This window comes from Macrotis lagotis, chromosome X (assembly GCF_037893015.1).
Source record: "Macrotis lagotis isolate mMagLag1 chromosome X, bilby.v1.9.chrom.fasta, whole genome shotgun sequence".
Taxonomy (NCBI): Eukaryota; Metazoa; Chordata; class Mammalia; order Peramelemorphia; family Peramelidae; genus Macrotis; species Macrotis lagotis.
In genome coordinates, this window is record NC_133666.1 from 118775575 (window position 1) to 118793989 (window position 18415).

At 34.5% G+C, this 18415-nt stretch overlaps 1 pseudogene; it reads left to right on the forward strand.

Annotated features, from left to right (window-relative positions):
• The first annotated feature begins 2284 nt into the window (after positions 1-2284).
• LOC141503248 (riboflavin kinase pseudogene) lies at positions 2285-3208 on the forward strand (annotated as a pseudogene).
• Positions 3209-18415: the final 15207 nt, after the last annotated feature.

Genomic DNA, 18415 nt, shown 5'->3' on the forward strand with positions numbered 1-18415 from the left:
ATTCTGCTTGTCACACCAAATTTTGTTGAAATATTTTACAACAGGTAGCAGGCTTCTATTTCATTTCAGTTTGCAGATGAAAAGAATTGATCATGAGTCTCAGATTTTGGAAGTCTTTAAGATGAATCAGTGGATAAAATACATTTCAGTGTAGTCAAAAGTCTCTACATAATGATCAGCATCAATGAGATTCTCCATGAGGTTATTTTAAGTCTGTAAAATATTTTAAGTCTCTGTGAAATCACAAGTCCTAATAAAGGATCCCAAGTCACAATAAGACCATCTTAATACAATCCATCATCACCTGTGACAGTCAGTTGATCTTGCCAGAAACAATCAACATCTGCAAGCACCTGAATCTAGATGGCTTGAGGAGCCCCAGCAACAGCCCTTTAGAGTCTTACAGGACTGAATCTATGGTGACACTGGTATATGTCTCCTGTCCAGGTGTATGTTCTGTTTTGGCTGGCATTTTCAGAATCCCAGGAACTGGAAGACAGGGAAATACCTCACGGGCATGTTCATACTTGGGGAGAATGGCCAGGACTCCCCAAGCCTAATCATTTCCCAATCCACTTATGTATGCAGGCTCAGGATTATTTTCTTGGTTGGGGGTCAGATAAAGGGCAACTTTAGGGGAGGACAATTAGTTTTTTATATTTCCAGTACAAGTGTTAATGTGTTTACCCAAAGTACTTTAACGCATTGGAAAAAAATTAAAATTTCCTCTATCACTAAGCTTTAGAGCTTTTTTCAATTTTAATTTTTAGAAATTTAATAAAGCAGGGTGGTTAGGTGGCGCAGTGGATAGAGCACCAGCCCTGGAGTCAGGAGTACCTGGGTTCAAACCCAGCCTCAGACACTTAATAATTACCTAGCTGTGTGGCCTTGGGCAAGCCACTTAACCCCATTGCCTTGAAAAAAAAGAAAGAAGGAAGGAAGGAAGGAAGGAAGGAAGGAAGGAAGGAAGGAAGAAGAAAGAAAGAAAGAAAGAAAGAAAGAAAGGAAGAAAGGAAGGAAGGAAGGAAGGAAGGAAGGAAGGAAGGAAGGAAGGAAGGAAGGAAGGAAGGAAGGAAGGAAGGAAGGAAGGAAGGAAGGAAGGAAAGAAAGAAAGAAAGAAAGAAAGAAAGAAAGAAAGAAAGAAAGAAAGAGAAATTTAATAAATCTTGCTATGACCAAATTTTTCTCTGTGGTGTAACTGGACTCCATCTGGACACTCAACTCTTTTAAGAAGCTCTTAGTGCTCATTATTTAGGTGTTAACCCTCCATATTTTGAAGTCCCCTAGGAAAATAATATTTCCACTATCTTAAAGTCTTAGACCTTTGTTTCAATTGATGTTAATATTTATTAACCAAAGAAGTGTTACTGTATACACATGTATCCTGATATAATGTCATTAAAGCTCACTGGGCTTTCTCAATCATTTTGAGTGAGTTTTAAGTTTTAGGTTGCAATGTGTTTGCCCTCAATATTTTTAGAACTTTTAGGAAATTTATTTTTTCCAATTGTTTGCATTTTAAATAATCAAATAATTCTTATTATCCAGAAAATTATCAATATGTAGTGTAATTAGAATCCATCTGGACACTTCAAACTATTTTAAATTACTTGAGCTGTTAGGAGCTAAGGTATCTGCATAAATATTTTATGGCCCTTTAATAAATTTAAGCTTTCCAATGTCACCAAGTTTTAGGTTCTTTTTTTTAAAGTTGGCTTTCATATTTCTTAAATAAATATTGCTCTGAAAACGATTGGATTTTGTCATCTTCACTAGTTTGTGATTCTATGTGCCTAAAGCAGATAATGTGCTTCTAACATATCACAATGAAAATATTTTTGCAAAGAGTTTAAAAAGTGGATAAGGTGTTGTAAATGGAACTTAATCCATTTCAGTTGCATTTATTTGGCTTAATTTATTTTATACCCATTGTATGATATAGATTTATTTCATTTATATAAAATAAAATGTCTTGTATATTATTAAATTGTGAGTGTGATAATAACATTCACTTTTCCAAAAGACTTGCTTTTCAATACCACTACTAGGTCTGTATCTCAAAGAAATCCCCCAAAAGAGTGATGAAACCACCTGAATAACAATATTTATAGAAGCTCTTTTCGTAGGCAAAGAATTGGAAATTGAGGGCATGCCCAATAACTGGGGAATGCTTGAACAAATTGTGGCTTACGAATATAATAGAAAACTGTTATTCTATAAGAAATCATGAGCAATTGGAACTCTTATAAAGCCTGGAAAGACCTGTATGTACTTACATTCGCTGATGCTCAGCAAGGAGAGTAAAACCAGAGGAAAATTACATCCTGTAACAGCAACACTGGATGATGACCAACTATGATGAACCTCTTCATTTCAACAGAACAATAACCAAAGACAATTGTAAATGACTTGTGAAATAAAATATCATTCAAATCCAGAGAAAGAAATGTGAAATTAAAATGCAGGCGGGGCGCGCGGAGCTTGTGTGGCCCGCCCCGCGCGCCGGGTGGCCCCCCAGCCCGGCGCCCCCGGGATTCTCCCCTTTCCTCCTCCCCCAGCTCCGGGCCGGCCGCGGGGCGCCGCTTCCCCGAGCTCCACGGCGACGCTGTCCAGCTCTCCGCCCGGGCCGTTCGCCGCGGCCGACGCCAGCGCCGTGAGGAAGCACCTGCCCTGCTTCTGCCGGGGACAGGTAGTGAGGGGCTTCGGCAGGGGCTCCAAGCAGCTGGGCATCCCCACAGCCAACTTCCCTGAGCCAGTAGTGGATAATCTTCCGTGTGATTTATCTACTGGAATTTACTACGGTTGGGCCTCTGTAGGAAATGGAGATGTCCATAAAATGGTTTTAAGCATAGGATGGAACCCATACTACAAGAATACTAAAAAAATCTGTGGAAACTCACATTATACATAACTTTCAAAGAGGATTTCTATGGGGAAATGCTTAGTATAAGTCATCACTGGCTACATCAGACCAGAGAAAAACTTTAGTTCACTTGATGCCCTTATTTCAGCAATTCAGAATGATATTGAAGAAGCTAAGAGACAATTGGATTTACCAGAACATTTGAAACTCAAAGAAGATAATTTCTTCCATATGCCAGAAAGCAAAATAATGAATGGCCTCTGATCAAAAGTCATTTCATTTACATGCATTTTTCCCCCTTGTATTCCACTACTGTTTTATCATTGCTGCAGCCTTGTATTTGGTTACCATTAGAAAATTTTCTTAATAGCTGTGAATTAGTTTATACAATACAAAGTAGTTGCCATTTTATGCTTAAATTAACGATGTTACATTAAACCCATCATGAAGTAATACTAAAAAGGTTCATTTAAAAATCAAGATTTTTTAATATATAGAACTATACAGAAGCTTCATGAAACACCACAGTTAAAGCTGAAAGCATAACAGGATCTTTGAGTTTTTTATGATGAAAATATATGTATATAAGTAAACACTAATTGTAAGTCATTTGCTGATGATAAGAGATTGTCCTAGTGGCTAGGAATACTGTATGATGCTTCTGATTTCCAACTGATGCTTCTAGACCTAGATGCCACAGAGAAGTAAAATGTGCGTTGTGTAAAAGCCTTGGCAGTCTAATACTCTGAAAGGAAGAAATGGTAGAATTTGTGTTTCAATGTGTAGTATATATTTTGGTAAACTTGTGATTTTTTTTTGAAACTTCATTTTATTTGAGATTATTAAAAAGAAATTTATCAGGGTCAAATTAATGCACTGTTTTCCATTTTATATTTATTTTCATGCCCTGAATTTTTAGGGGTTTTGAATTTGAAAAAAAAAAGTTCAGAACCATCCATATCTTTCAAATTTCCATGCTTTTTTCTTGTTCTTTCATCATAAATGATAGTTTGTATTCGAAACTTTGAACCTTCTCTTGCTCCTTATAAACTTGTTTCTTTATATTCATAATATTCTTTCACATTTATGATTTTTATGTATAATTTGTGTAGTATACAGTCCTTTCTACTACTATTAACTCTGAATGATAATAGATGTGCAAAGGTCATTGGATTCCACTTTAGAAAAGCAAAACTTTAAACATTGCAACAACCTCAGTTTTTAAAGTAACTCATTAAATGGGGGGGGGGGATGGGGAAAAAGTCAGAATTAAACAGTTGGATAGAAAAAGCCAAAGTTAAGTTAATTTTTCCTCAGAGGGAAAACATTTGAAGGGCCAATTAAATTATAGAATATATTTTTAAAGTTATTTAACTTATTTTATTTGTAATTACGTATGTTAAACGTGTAAGCCCTGCTGTAGTTGTGTAAATGCCAGTCTGACTGATACTTATAACTTGAAAAAAATTTTAGATGGTTTACAGGTTAAAAACTTAAGAAAAATATTATTACAAGCATTTTTTTTAGGACAATGTACTTGGAAATAGTTTGCTTTTGGCCCTCAAATAACAGATTAGTTCTAGTATATAGATCAAAATAGAAAAGAATTTAGAAGAGATCTTAGCCATCCCTAAATCACTTCCATTAACTTGTTTTAAAGGGAACTTCATTGCATAGTGCCTTAAAAGATCAAACTGTTCAGGAGTAAACGTTCTAAGAGTGTTAAAAAGAAAAGCAAAACAGGCTTAATAAACAATGATATTCCTTGAGGAAAATTTGCTGTTTAAAAAAAAAGGCAAAAACTAATGGCAGTTGACTGGATGACTCACTTAAATTGTTTGATTACTTTGTAAAGGACTTGTTTTAACAAATCAGTTCATGGGATTGCTTTTTTCCTCATTTTAATATTTAACAACATTTAATCAGCAACCTCATAATTTGTCTAATGATAAAATGTTAGCGACTTTGCAAATTAATGATTAAAAGCAATTATTAAAAAAGGAAATTAAAATGCAAATCAAAGCATACTATTCATCAATTTTTAAAAATTATCTCATGGAATCCCATCCCTCCTGATTTCTAATAGAAATTCTTTCCCATTACAAGCAGAGCTGCTATGAATATTTTGGTACATGTGGGGGTTTTACCCTTTTTGCTGATCTCTTCAGAAGACAGACCCAGTAATGATATTGCTAGATCAAAGGCTATTATGCATATTCTGATGGTCCTTTGGGCATAATTCCAAAATGTTCTCTAGAAAGCTTGGATCAGTTCAGAACTGTTGGGGAACAATGGCTTAGAGTTCCAGATTTCCCACATACCTTTCAACATTGACCATTGTCCTTTCTAGTCATATTGGCCAACCTGAGAGGTAAGAGGTGCTACTTCAGAGTTCTGATTTGCATTTCTCTAATCAGTAATAATTTAGAGAAATTTTTCATATCACTATAAATGGCTTTAATTTACTCATATGCAAATTGTTTTTGCATATTCTTTGACTATCAATTTGGTAACAGCTTGGTTTTTTTTTTATAAATTTGACTTAGTTCTCTATATATTTTAGAAAGGAGTCCTTTACTAGTTTACCTGTCAGATCTATGGAAAGGGGAGCAGGTTATGACTAAAGAAGAGTTGGAGAACATCACCAAAAACAAACTAGATGATTTTGATTATGTTAAATTAAAAAGCTTTTGCACAGATAAAACCACTGTAACAAGATCAAAAGAAATGTAGTAAATTGGGAAACAATCTTTACAACTAATGATTCTGACAAAGGACTCCTTTCTAAAATATACAGAGAATTGAGTCATATTTTAAAAAAAAGCCATTCCCCAATTGACAAATGGTCAAAGGATATGCAAAGGCAATTTACAGATGAGGAGATCAAAGAAATCCATAGCCATATGAAAAAGTTCTCTAAATCATTAATTATGAGAGAAATGCAAATCAAAGCTTCTCTGAGGTACCACCTCACACCTCTCAGACTGGCCAATATGACCAGAAAGGATAATGATCATTGTTGGAAGGGTTGTGGGAAATCTGGGACACTGTTGATGGAGCTGTGAACTCATCCAACCTTCCTGGAGAGAAATTTGGAACTACGCCCAAAGGGCAACAAAAATGAGCATACCCTTTGATCCAGCAATACCATTACTGGGTCTATACCCTGAAGAGATGATGAAAAAAGGTAAAAATATCACTTGTACAAAAATATTCATAGCAGCCCTGTTTGTGGTGGCAAAGAATTGGAAATTAAGTAAGTGTCCTTCAATTGGGGAATGGCTTAGCAAACTGGTATATGTATGTCATGGAACACTATTGTTCTATTAGAAACCAGAAGGGACAGGAATTCAGGGAAGCCTGGGGGGGATTTGCATGAACCGATGCTGAGATGAGCAGAACCAGAAAAACACTGTACATCCTAACAGCAACATGAGGGCGATGATCAACCTTGATGGACTTGCTCGTTCCATCAGTGCAACAACCAGGGACAATTTGGGGCTGTCTGCCATGGAGAATACTATCTGTATCCAGAAAAAGAGCCATGGAGGTTAAACAAATTTCAAGGATTATTCCCTTGAATTTAGAAAAAATAACAGATATCTTATTGTCTGATCTTGCTATCTCTTATTTTTGTTTCTTTCTTAAGGATTTCTCATCACACTCAATTTGGATCAATGTACAACATGGAAACAAAATAAAGACTGACAGATTGCTTTCTGTGGGGGGGGGAAGTAAGATTGGGAGAAAAATTGTAAAACTCAAATAAAATCTTTAAAAATAAAAAAAAGAAAGAGTCCTTTGTCACAAACACTAATTACAAAAATTATTTTCCAATTTACTACATTTCTTTTGATCTTGGTTAGAGTGGCTTTTTTAAAGATTTTATTTATTTTGAGTTTTACAACTTTCCCCCAATCTTACTTCCCTCCCCCCACCCCTCACAGAAGGCAATGTTGTACATTGATCCAAATTGGATGTGATGAGAGAGAAATCATATCCTTAAGGAAGAAACAAAGTTTTAAGAGATAGCAAGATCAAACAATATCAGGTTTTTTTCTAAATTTAAGGCAATAGTCCTTGATCTTTGTTTAAACTTCACAGTTGTTTCTCTGGATACAGACTGTATTCTCCATGGCAGACAGCCCCAAATTGTCCCTGATTGTTGCACTGATGGAATGAGCAAGTCCATCAAGGTTGATCATTGCCCCCATGTTGCTGTTAGGGTGTACAGTGTTTTTCTGGTTCTGCTCATCTCTCTCAGCATCAGTTCATGCAAATCCCTCCAGGCTTCCCTGAATTCCCATCCCTCCTGGTTTCTAATAGAAAAATAGTGTTCCATGACACAATTTGCTAAGCCATTCCCCAATTGAAGGAGATTTACTTAATTTCCAATTCTTCTCTGGTACCTCAGAGAAGCTTTAATTTGCATTTCTCTAATAATTAATGATTTAGTGCAATTTTTCATATGACTATGGATTGCTTTCATCTCCTCAGTTGTAAATTGCCTTTGCATATCCTTTGACCATTTGTCAATTGGGGAATGGCTTTTTTTAAAAAAAAATATGAGTCAGTTCTCTGTATATTTTAGAAATGAGTCCTTTGTCAGAAACATTAGTTGTAAAGATGGTTTCCCAGTTTACTACATTTCTTTTGATCTTGGTTACAGTGGTTTTGTCTGTACAAAAACTTTTTAATTTAATGTAATAGAAATCATCTAGTTTGTTTTTAGTGATATTCTCCATCTCTTCCTTAGTCATAAACTGCTTCCCTTTCCATAGATCTGACAGGTAAACTAGTCCTTGATCTTCTAATTTGCTTATAGTATTGCTTTTTATGTATAAATCCTGTAACCATTTGGATCTTATCTTGGTATAGGGTGTGAGGTGTTGGTCTAATCTAAGTTTCTTCCATACTAACTTCCAATTTTCCTAGTAGCTTTTATCAAAGAGAAAGTTTTTATCCCAATAGCTGAACTCTTTGGGTTTATCAAACAGCAGATTACTAAAATCATTTCCTGCAATTGCACCTAGTCTATTCCACTGATCCACCACTCTATTTCTTAACCAATACCAGACGGTTTTGATGACTGATGCTTTATAATATAATTTTAGATCAGGTAGGGCTAAGCCCCCCTTCTTTTGCACTTTTTTTCATTAAATCCCTGGAAATTCTTGACTTTTTATTTCTCCATATGAATTTACTTAAAACTTTTTCTAACTCATTAAAGTAATTTTTTGGAATTTTGATTGGTAAGGTACTAAACAGGTAGTTTAGTTTTGGTAGAATTATCATTTTTATTATATTAGCTCTACCTATTCATGAGCAGTTGATATTTGCCCAGTTATTTAAATCTGATTTAATTTGCATGATAAGTGTTTTATAATTGTTTTCAAAACTTTCTGAGTCTGCCTTGGAAAATAGACTCCCAGGTTTTTTATAGTCTGAGGTTACTTTGAATGGGATTTCTCTTTCTAGCTCTTCCCACTGAGTCTTGCTAGTCATAAATAGAAAAGTTGAGGATTTATAAGGGTTTAATTTATATCCTAGAACTTTGCTAAAATTCCTAATAGTTTCCAGTAGTTTTTTTGGATGATTTCTTGGGATTCTCTAGGTATACCATCATGCCATCTGCAGATAGTACAATTTTTCTCTTATTCTTTTTTTTTTTAGGTTTTTGCAAGGCAAATGGGGTTAAGTGGCTTGCCCAAGGCCACACAGCTAGGTAATTATTAAGTGTCTGAGACCAGATTTGAACCCAGGTACTCCTGACTCCAGGGCCGGTGCTTTATCCACTGTGCCACCTAGCCACCTAGCTGCCCCAAGAATATGATTTTTATATCCAAATCCATAGGGAAATTGGTCTATTAATTTCTTTCTGTTTTGGCTCTTGCTGGATTTTAGATATCAGCACCACATTTATGGCACAGAAGGAATTAAGCAGAGTTCCATCTTCACCTATTTTTCCAAATAGTTTATATTGATTTACAACCATTTCTTCCTAACATGTTGGATATAAATTTGGAAAAATTAGCATGAATTGATGTTGAGTGAGATGAGCACTAGAAGAACATTGTACACCCTAACAGCAACATGGGGGTGATGATGAAACTTATTGGACTTGCTCACTCCATTAGTGCAATAATCAGGGCCAATTTTAGGGTATCTTTGAAGAATACCATCTGTAGCCAGTAAAAGAACTGTGGAGTTGAAACAAAGACCGAAGATGATTAAGTTCAATTTTTGGAAAAGTTTTCTTACGGATTACAAAAATTTGCTATCTCCAATATGTTATTTCTTCTGCAGGGATATACTTTTTATCTCAACACATTCATTTTTTATCAATGCATAGCATGGAAAAATTGAAAAGATTATGAATTGACTACTCTTGGTGGGAGGGGAGATGGAAGAGAGGGAGGAGGGCAAATTTCAAAATTGAAATCTTACAAAATATGATTGGTAGAAACTACTATGCTATATAATTGGAAAGCAATTGAAATATTTATATAAAATGGTTGTCTCATGTATTATTTTTTTAATCACTATAATTTTTTTGCCATTTTGATTTGATTCCTCCTTCCCAACAGAATAATAAGGATCTATGTTTGGCATGGTTTATATGAATAGCCAAGATTACATTCTATCAGGGGGAAGGGAAGGAAAGGTGGGGTGAAAATGTAAAACCCATAACCTTGTGAAGTAATGATTGTGCAAAACTAATGTTGTATGTAGGCAAAAAAGTAAACAAAATATTTTAAAAGCCTTGCATTTTCCTCATGACGATATAAAGCTGCATTTCTATCAACATGGTTTTTTAAAGTAATGCTCAAAAAAATAAACATTCTGCTTACACATGTTTTATTTACCAATTTCTCTGTCAAATACAAAGAACTCTCTAGACAACTCGACAAATATTAAGTACCAACACCATGCATGAATTTTCAAGTAACATCACATATAATAATACTTGATCAAAACAAATATGGAGCCAATTTACAACTACAAACAAAGAATGGATTTTTTAAATTAATTTTAATTTGTTCCAATTAGATTTGATGGTAGTTTTTTTTTAGCCTTCATACTTTTACCAATTTGTGAGTTCCACATTTTTCAACCACCCTCTCATCCCTCCCTCCTCATGGGGGTTGAACAGGGTAAAATTGCACATGTATATTCCGCTTTAACACATTTGCATTTTACTGGTGGTATTTAAGAGGAAAGAAAAAGCCAAGAAAAAGGGGAAAAAAGTATTAAAAGAGTGAACATAGTAAGCTTTGCTCTACATTCACACTTTACAGGTTTTGTTTCTCTAGATGTGGATATACTTTTCCATAACAGGTCTCTCAAGGTACTTCTTGTTCTCTGAACTGCTGAGAGGAGGTGCATCTATCATAGTTGATCATCTTACAATAATGTTTTTAATGTATTCAATGTTTTCCTGTTTCTTCTCATTTCACTTAGTATTATTTCATGCAGGGCTTTCTATGTTTCTCTAAAGTTCAGCCACTCGTGATTTTTTTAGAGAACAAATGTACTCCATAATAATCATATATCATAAATTGTTCAGTCATTCCCCAAATAGGGGGCACAACCTCAATTTCCTATTCTTTGCCACATCAAAAAGAGCTGGTACAAATATTTTTGAATATGGGAGACCTTAGCCATTTCTGATGATTTCTTTGGTATATAGACCAAGCGTTGGTATTGTTGGATGATATGGTGGTATTGCAATTTTGGCATCATTCAAGATCACTGTCCAGAATGTTGGATCTTGGATAGCTAGGTGTCTCAGTGGATAGAGCACCAGTCCTAGAGTCAGGAGGACCTGAGTTCAAATCCAACCCCAGAGACTTAATAATTACCTATCTGTGTGACCTTGGACAAGTCACAACCCCATTTCCTTGCCAAAAAAACTAACAAAAATATGCATGTTCTCCCCAACCCCAAAACCAAAAATAATGACAGCATGGCTGCATCAGTTCAGAACTCTCCCAAAAGTCCATTAATGTCCCAATATCCATACATTCTTTCCAACCTGATCATTTTTCTTTCTTTATCATCTTCACCAGTTTGATATGTGTGAGGTGTGGTAATTCATAGCTATTTTAATTTGTTTATCTATGGTCAATAATGATTTGGAGTATTTTTGACATATGACTACAAATAGCTTGAAGCATTTCATCTGAAACCTGCCTGTTCAAATCATTTGACCCCTTAACCATTGAGGAATGATTTTAAATTGGTTTCAGTTCTTTTTTATTAATTAATAGATTTTTAAAATATGATATTGTTAAGCCAATATGGTGAATTTAAGAAAAGGAGAATAAGGCACATATAGATTCTCACAGATTTCTTTGAGTGAAGAATAGCAATACTGTTCTGCCACTATCACAGAATAGGAAAGAAGACTCAAAGCAGTTTGTCTAGGCTCACACAGCAACATGAAATTGAACCATTTCATAACTAATTGATTTGCAAGGTCCCATTATAAATTCCTGTGAAGCTCAATGACCTCAAAAAGTAGACAGTGTTGTCTATCTTCTGTGTCAGGGTAAGCCTCCCAAACAGCGTCCCCTTTTCCCTCACTGACTGCTGTAGCATTGAGATTCCATGATCAATGACATATTCTGTACCATCATGAAGAATTTTTCTGCCTTAAATTTGCCTTAATAAGGTAAAAGAGATGTGATAACAATTATGTTCAGTTATTATCTTTTCATGAAATATGATTGCTAACTGATACACAAGTCCTTAGACCAAAGACAGAGAAAAGAGGAAGGGGAATTGGGAAATGTGAAAACATTTTGGGACAAGACCACTTCAGCCCATCACTGCCCCACCATCCCTCAGTGTCCTTTAAGCCAAGTCTATACTATCTTCTGTATTCTTGTATTCTTGAGCAACTTCCAGGATATGCTTTCTCATTTAATATTATGCCTCTCTTACCTCTTTCAAGATCTTTCTGTCAATATGATCCCTATGCTATTATCATTGAGGACTTAATGTCCTTGGGCACAAAAAAACCTTAAAATCAAATGCAGAAAGGCAGAAATAATAAATATACACTTCTCAGATGCTGAAAAAAATGAAAGTTATATGGAATAAGGGGTCAGGGAAATAAAAGGCAAGAAATAATTGGAAATTAAATAACATTATTGAAATAATGGGTAGTTCAAACAGCAAATAATAGAAAAAAATCTGTAATCATATCCTAGAAAATGATGATACTGAAACATCATACCGATATTAATGGAATGCAGCCAAGGCAGTTTTGAGGGGAAATTTGATACCTCTAAGTGCCTATACGAATAAAATAGAGAAAGAGGAAATCAATGAATTGGGCAAGAAATTATAAAAGCTGGAAAGAGAACAAACTAAAGAACCCCCATTAAATACCAGTTTAGAAATTCTGAAAATCAAGGGAGAGAATAATAAAATGGAAAGCAAGAAACTCATTGATCTCATGAATAAAACTAAGAGTTGATTTGAGGTAAAAGTCAATAAAATAGACAAATCTCTGATTAGTCTGATTTAAAAAAAGAAAGAAGATGATGTGTTTACCAATATTAAAAATGAGAAGGGTGAACTAACCACAAATGAGGAGGAAATTAAAGGCCTAATTTAGTGTTACTTTGCCAAACTGCCAATAATTTGGAAAACTTGAGTGAAATAGATGAAGATTTATAAAAATACAAACTCCTCAGCTTATCAGAATAGGAAAAAATTACCTAAGTAACCCCATTTCAGAAAAACAAATTGAAGAAACCATCAAACTCCATAAGAAAAAGTCTCCAGGTCCGGATGGATTTGAAAGTGAATTCTACCAAACATTTAAGGAACAATTAATTCATATTCTATAAAGTACTTTAAAAAAAATAGGAGAGGAAGGAGTTCTGCCAAACTTCTTTCATGATACCAACATGGTGCTGATACCTAAACCATGAAGAACCAAAACAGACAAAGAAAATTATAGACCAATCTCCTTAATGAATATTGATTCAAAAATCTAAAATGAAATTATAGCAACGAGACTACAGCAAGTTACTTCCAGGATAATACAGCATGATCAGGTTGGATTTAAACCAGGCAGGCAGGGATGGTTCAACATTAGGAAAACACTGAACATAATGAAGCATATCAATAATAAAACCAACAGAAATCATATGATTATCTCAATAGTTGCTAAAAAAGCCTTTGATATAATACAATATCCATTCCTACTAAATGCAATAAAGAGCATAGGGATAAATGGACTTTAACTTAAAATAATAAATAGTATCTATCAAAAACTATGAACAAATATTATATTTAATGTGAATAAACTCAGAATTTATTTCCAATAAATTCAGGGATGAAACAAAGATGCAAATTATCACCATTACTATTCAATATAATATTGGAAATGCAAGCAGTTGCAATAAGAAAAGAAAAAAGAAACTGAAGAAATCAGAACTGGCAATGAGGAAGCAAAATGTTCAATCTTTGCAGGTGATAGGATGTTATACCAAAGGAGCCTAGAAAATCATGTTAAAAAAACTCCTTAAAACAATGAACAAATTTGGCAAAGTAGCAGGATATAAAATAAACCCACAGAAATGATCAACATTTCTACATATGAACAACAAAGCCCAAGAAGAAGAGATAGAAAGAGAAATTCCATTTCACACAAATGTAGACATTAAATACTTGGGAATCTTTCTTACAAGCTCTCTTCACTCAAATAAAGTAAAATCTAAGCAATTGGAGAAATGTCAAATGCTCATGGATAGGTCAAGCTAATATAAATGACAATTCTGCCCAAATTAAATTGCTTATTCAGTGCCATACCACTCAAACTACCAAATAATTACTTTACCAAGCTAGAAAGCATAGTAACAAAGTTCATCTGGAGCAACAAAGGGCCAAGAATGGCAAGGGAACTGATGAAAAAAAATATAAAGGATGGTGGCCTAGCTCTACCAGATCTAAAACTATACTGTAAAGCAGCAGTCTTCAAAACTGACTGGTACTGTTTAAGGAAGACAGTAAAGGATCAGTGGATTAGAATAGGCTGAGAAGAAACTGTAGTAGATGACTATAGCAATCTACTATTTGATAAATGCAAGAATATCATCAGCCTCTGGGATAAGAACTCACCACCTGAAAATAAATTGTAGGGAAAATCTGAAAAAATAGGAAAAAACTAGGTATAGATTCACATCACATTCCCTATACCAAAAGAAGGCCAAAATGGTACAAGATTTAGACATAAAGAGTGAGACACCACAGATAAATTAATAGACCAAAAAATACTTTATCTGATCTATCAAAAAGGGATAAATTTATGACCAAACTAGAATTAGAGCACATGAAAACCTGCAAAATAAATGATTACATTAAATTACAAAGTTTTTGCACTGATCAATGTTGTCAAAACTAGAAGAAAAGCAGAAAGCTGGGAAATAATCTTCACAACCAATTCTGATAAAGGTCTCAATTCTAAAAATATATAGAGATTACATCAAATTTATTAGGTCATAAATCATTCCCCTACTTGATAAATGGTCAAAGGATATGAATAGACTGTCAAAAAATGAACAATTTAAAACTATATATAATATAGAAAAAATGCTCCAAAGCACTATTGATTAGAAAAATGCAAATTCAAACAACAATGAGATTATCATTTCATACCTATTAGACTGGTCCAGACAAGAAAAAAGGGAAGATGATCAATACTGGAGAGGTTATGGGAGGATTGGGACATTGATTCATTTCTGGTGGAGTTGTGAATGGATCCAAACTTTACGGAGAATATGGAACTATGGAACTATGCCCAAAAAGCAATAAAACAATTCATACCCTTTGGGGCAGCTAGGTGGCACAATGGATAGAGCACCGGCCCTGGAGTCAGGAGTACCTGAGTTCAAATCCGGCCTCAGACACTTTCTAATTACTTAGCTATGTGGCCTTGGGCAAGCCACTTAACCCCATTGCCTTGCAAAAACCTAAAGAAAAAAAAGTTAGAACAATTCATACCCTTTGACCCAGCAATTACAATTCTAGGAGTATATCCAGAAGAAACTGTAAAAAATCAGGAAGTTCTATATGTTCCAAAATATTCATAGCAGCTCTTTTTGTAGTGGCACAGGATTGGAAATTGAAGGGATGCCCATCAATTGGGGAATGGCTAAACAAGTTATAGTACTTGAATAGTATGGAATACTATTGTTCTATAAGAACTCCTGAAAAGATAAAAACAGGGTAAAGGTAAACCTGCTATACAATAATGGTCAGAGAAACATGGAATGACTTATGGGATCTGATGCCAATTGAAGAGAGTAGAGTTAAAAGAACAATGTGCACAGCAACAACATTATGAGATGAACAACCTTGATGGAAGCAACTCCTTTCAATAGTCCAGAGAACTAAGACAACTGTATTAAACTGGATAGGTACTGTATTATTCCAAAACAGAGGAGAAAAAAAAGAAAATGAAATGAAATACACAGAAAAAAATGCCACCACCGAATATAATGAATACTTCCTAAAAACAGATCTCATGTATCTCTTTCCCTTAATCCTAATTTCTCATGCCAAAATTGAGTAATTTGTAAATATGTTTAATAAAATATGTATTTTAGCAAAATATGTTAGCCTGACTGTTCATTACTGGGGGGGGGGGGGGGGGGGGGTAGGAAGGAATGGTGGAGGGAAATATGTTAACTTGCAAATATGCATGTACAAATGGTTTAAAATTTTAAAAAGGAAAAAGAAAATTAACAATTTGCAAGAGAAAGTTAACATCTCACAATAAGAAAATAATTCTCTCAAAAAAAAACAATTGGCAAATGGAAAACTACAAAAATAGAACTGACCAATTAGAGGAATAGGATTTACAAAAGATAAGTGAAGAAAATTCTTCTCTACAAAAAAGAGTGGAATCTGTGGAAACTAATGACTTCATGAGATAGTAAAAATCTGTTACACAAAACCAAAAACTCTAATAAATAGAAGAAAATGAAAAGACTTCATCAGCAAAACCATTGAACACACAAATAAATCCAGGAGAGGCAACTTACAAATCATTGAGCTTCCAGAAAACATTTAGTATAACAAAAACCTGGTCTCAATATTACAGGATTTAGTGATGGAAAATTGCCCTCATACCATGGAAGCAGAGGGCAAAACAGCTATTGAAAGAAAACATCACTCCATTCCTGAAAAGGATCCAGAATGAAAACACCAAGGAATATTGTGGCCAAATTACAGAACTAACAGATAAAAGACAAAATCCTGCAAGCAGTCAGAAAGAAACAATTTAGATACCAAGGAGCCACTGAAATGATTACACAGAACCTGGCTGTAGCAACATTATGGGATCAAAGGGCCCAGAATGGAATATTCTGAACAGCAAGGGAGCTTGGAATACACTACCCAGCAAAACTGAGCCTTCTCTTCCAGATGAAAAGATGAACATTTAAGGAAATAGGAGACTTCCAACTTTTCTTGATGAAAAGACCAGAGCAAAATGGAAAAGTTGGACTTTGAATAGGAGACTCGAGGGACACCTGAAAAGATAAAAACAGGGTAAAGGTAAACCTACTATACAATAAGATGAAACTGGCTACATTCCATCCTGGGAGAAAGATTCTCATAATGCTCCAGAATTGTGATTCTATTAGAGAGATTATACTTATCCAGAAGTCATGGACACTCATGACTTATCTCTGACTCTGATATGATGATTTAAAAACAATATCTGCTTTAAAAGGTAGGACAATAAAGAGAAGTATGCAGGAGAATGAAGGGGGGTAAATCACATTACATAAAGAGGTACAAAGGACCTATTGAATAAAGGGGAAGAAAGGAGGAGTTGAGAATCACCACCATCAGATTTAACTCAAAGTTAACATGCACACACTCAATTAAGTTAAGAAACTTATCTTACCTTTCAAATGTTAAAAGGGCAAAGGGGGAGGGGGAGGAAAAGAGAAACTAGCAGAAAGAAGGGAAGGAAGAAGGAGCAAAGGGAAAGAGGAAAGAAAGGAAAGGGAGGTTGGATATAAGAGAGCAAAAACACTGAAGGAGGTGGCATTGAGAAACAAAATACTAGGGAATATGGTTAAAGTAAAGAAAAGGGAAAATACAAACAGAGGGAAGATAGCATGAAGGTCAATAAAGAGTTTGTAATTATAACTTTGATGTGAATGGGAAGAACTCTCCCATAAAATATGAATAGCAGAGTGGATTAAAAACCAGAATCCTCCAATATACTGCTTACAAGAAACCCATTTGAAGCAAAGAGTTAAATATAGAGTAAAGGTAAAAAGTTGGAGCAAAATATATTTACTTCAGCTGAAATGAAAAAAAAGCAGGGGTAGCAATCCTTCTCAGAAAAAGCTGCAAAAATAGATCTCATTAAAAGAGATAAGGATGGAAACTCTATCCTCCTAAAAGGTATCAAAGACAATGAAGCAATTTCAGTACTAAATATGTATGCACCAAGTGGTATAGCTGCCAAATTCTGAGAGGAGAGGTTCAGTGAGTTACAGGAAGACATAGACAGCAAAACCCTATTGGTGGGAGACCTCAACCTGCCAACTCTCAGATTTAGATGAATCTAACCATCAAATAAACAAAATAGGAAGTTAAGGAGGTAGATTGTTAGGAAACCTAGACATGAGAGACCTTTTGAATAAAGTTGAATGGGGATAGAAAGGAATATATATTTTGTCTGCAGGATATTGCACTTACGTAAACATTGACCATGTCCTAGGGCATAAAAACCTTATAAACAAATGTAGAAAGGCAGAAATAGTGAATACATCCTTCTCAGATTATAATGCAGTAAAAATCACATGCAATAATGGGCCATGGAGAGATAGACCTAAAACTAATTGTAAACAAAATAACCTCATTCAAAAGAATGATTGAATCAAACAACATTGTAGAAAGAATTAATGATTTCATCCTAGATAATGATAATCATGAGACAACATGCCATAACTTATGGGATACAGCCAAGACAGCTGTCAGGGGATGTAACTTTAAATGCTTACATGAATAAATTAGAGAAAGAGGAAATCAATGAATTAAACATGCAACTAAGAAAATTAGAGAACAAATTAAAAACCCTCAATTAAATACCAAATTAGAAATTCCAAAAATTAAAGGAGAAATTAAGAAAACCATTGAACTAATGAAAAAACCAAGAGTTGGTTTTTATGAGAAAAAAAACAATTAAATGAGGAGGAAATTAAATACCTAATAACCCTATCTCAGAAAAAAAAATTCAACAAGCCATTGTTGAACTCCCTAAGAAAAAATTTCCAGGGCCAGATGGATTCACAAATGAATTCTCTCAAACATTTAAGGAACAATTGGTTCCAATTCTTCATAAACTCTTTGGAAAAACAGGTGAAGACAGAACTCTTTCTATGACAACAAGAGTGTCCTGATACCTAAACCAAGAAGAGCCAAAACAGCAAAAATTAGATACTTATCTCCCTAATGAATATAGATGCAAAAATCTTAAATAAAATCTTAGTAAAATGATTACAACAAGTTATC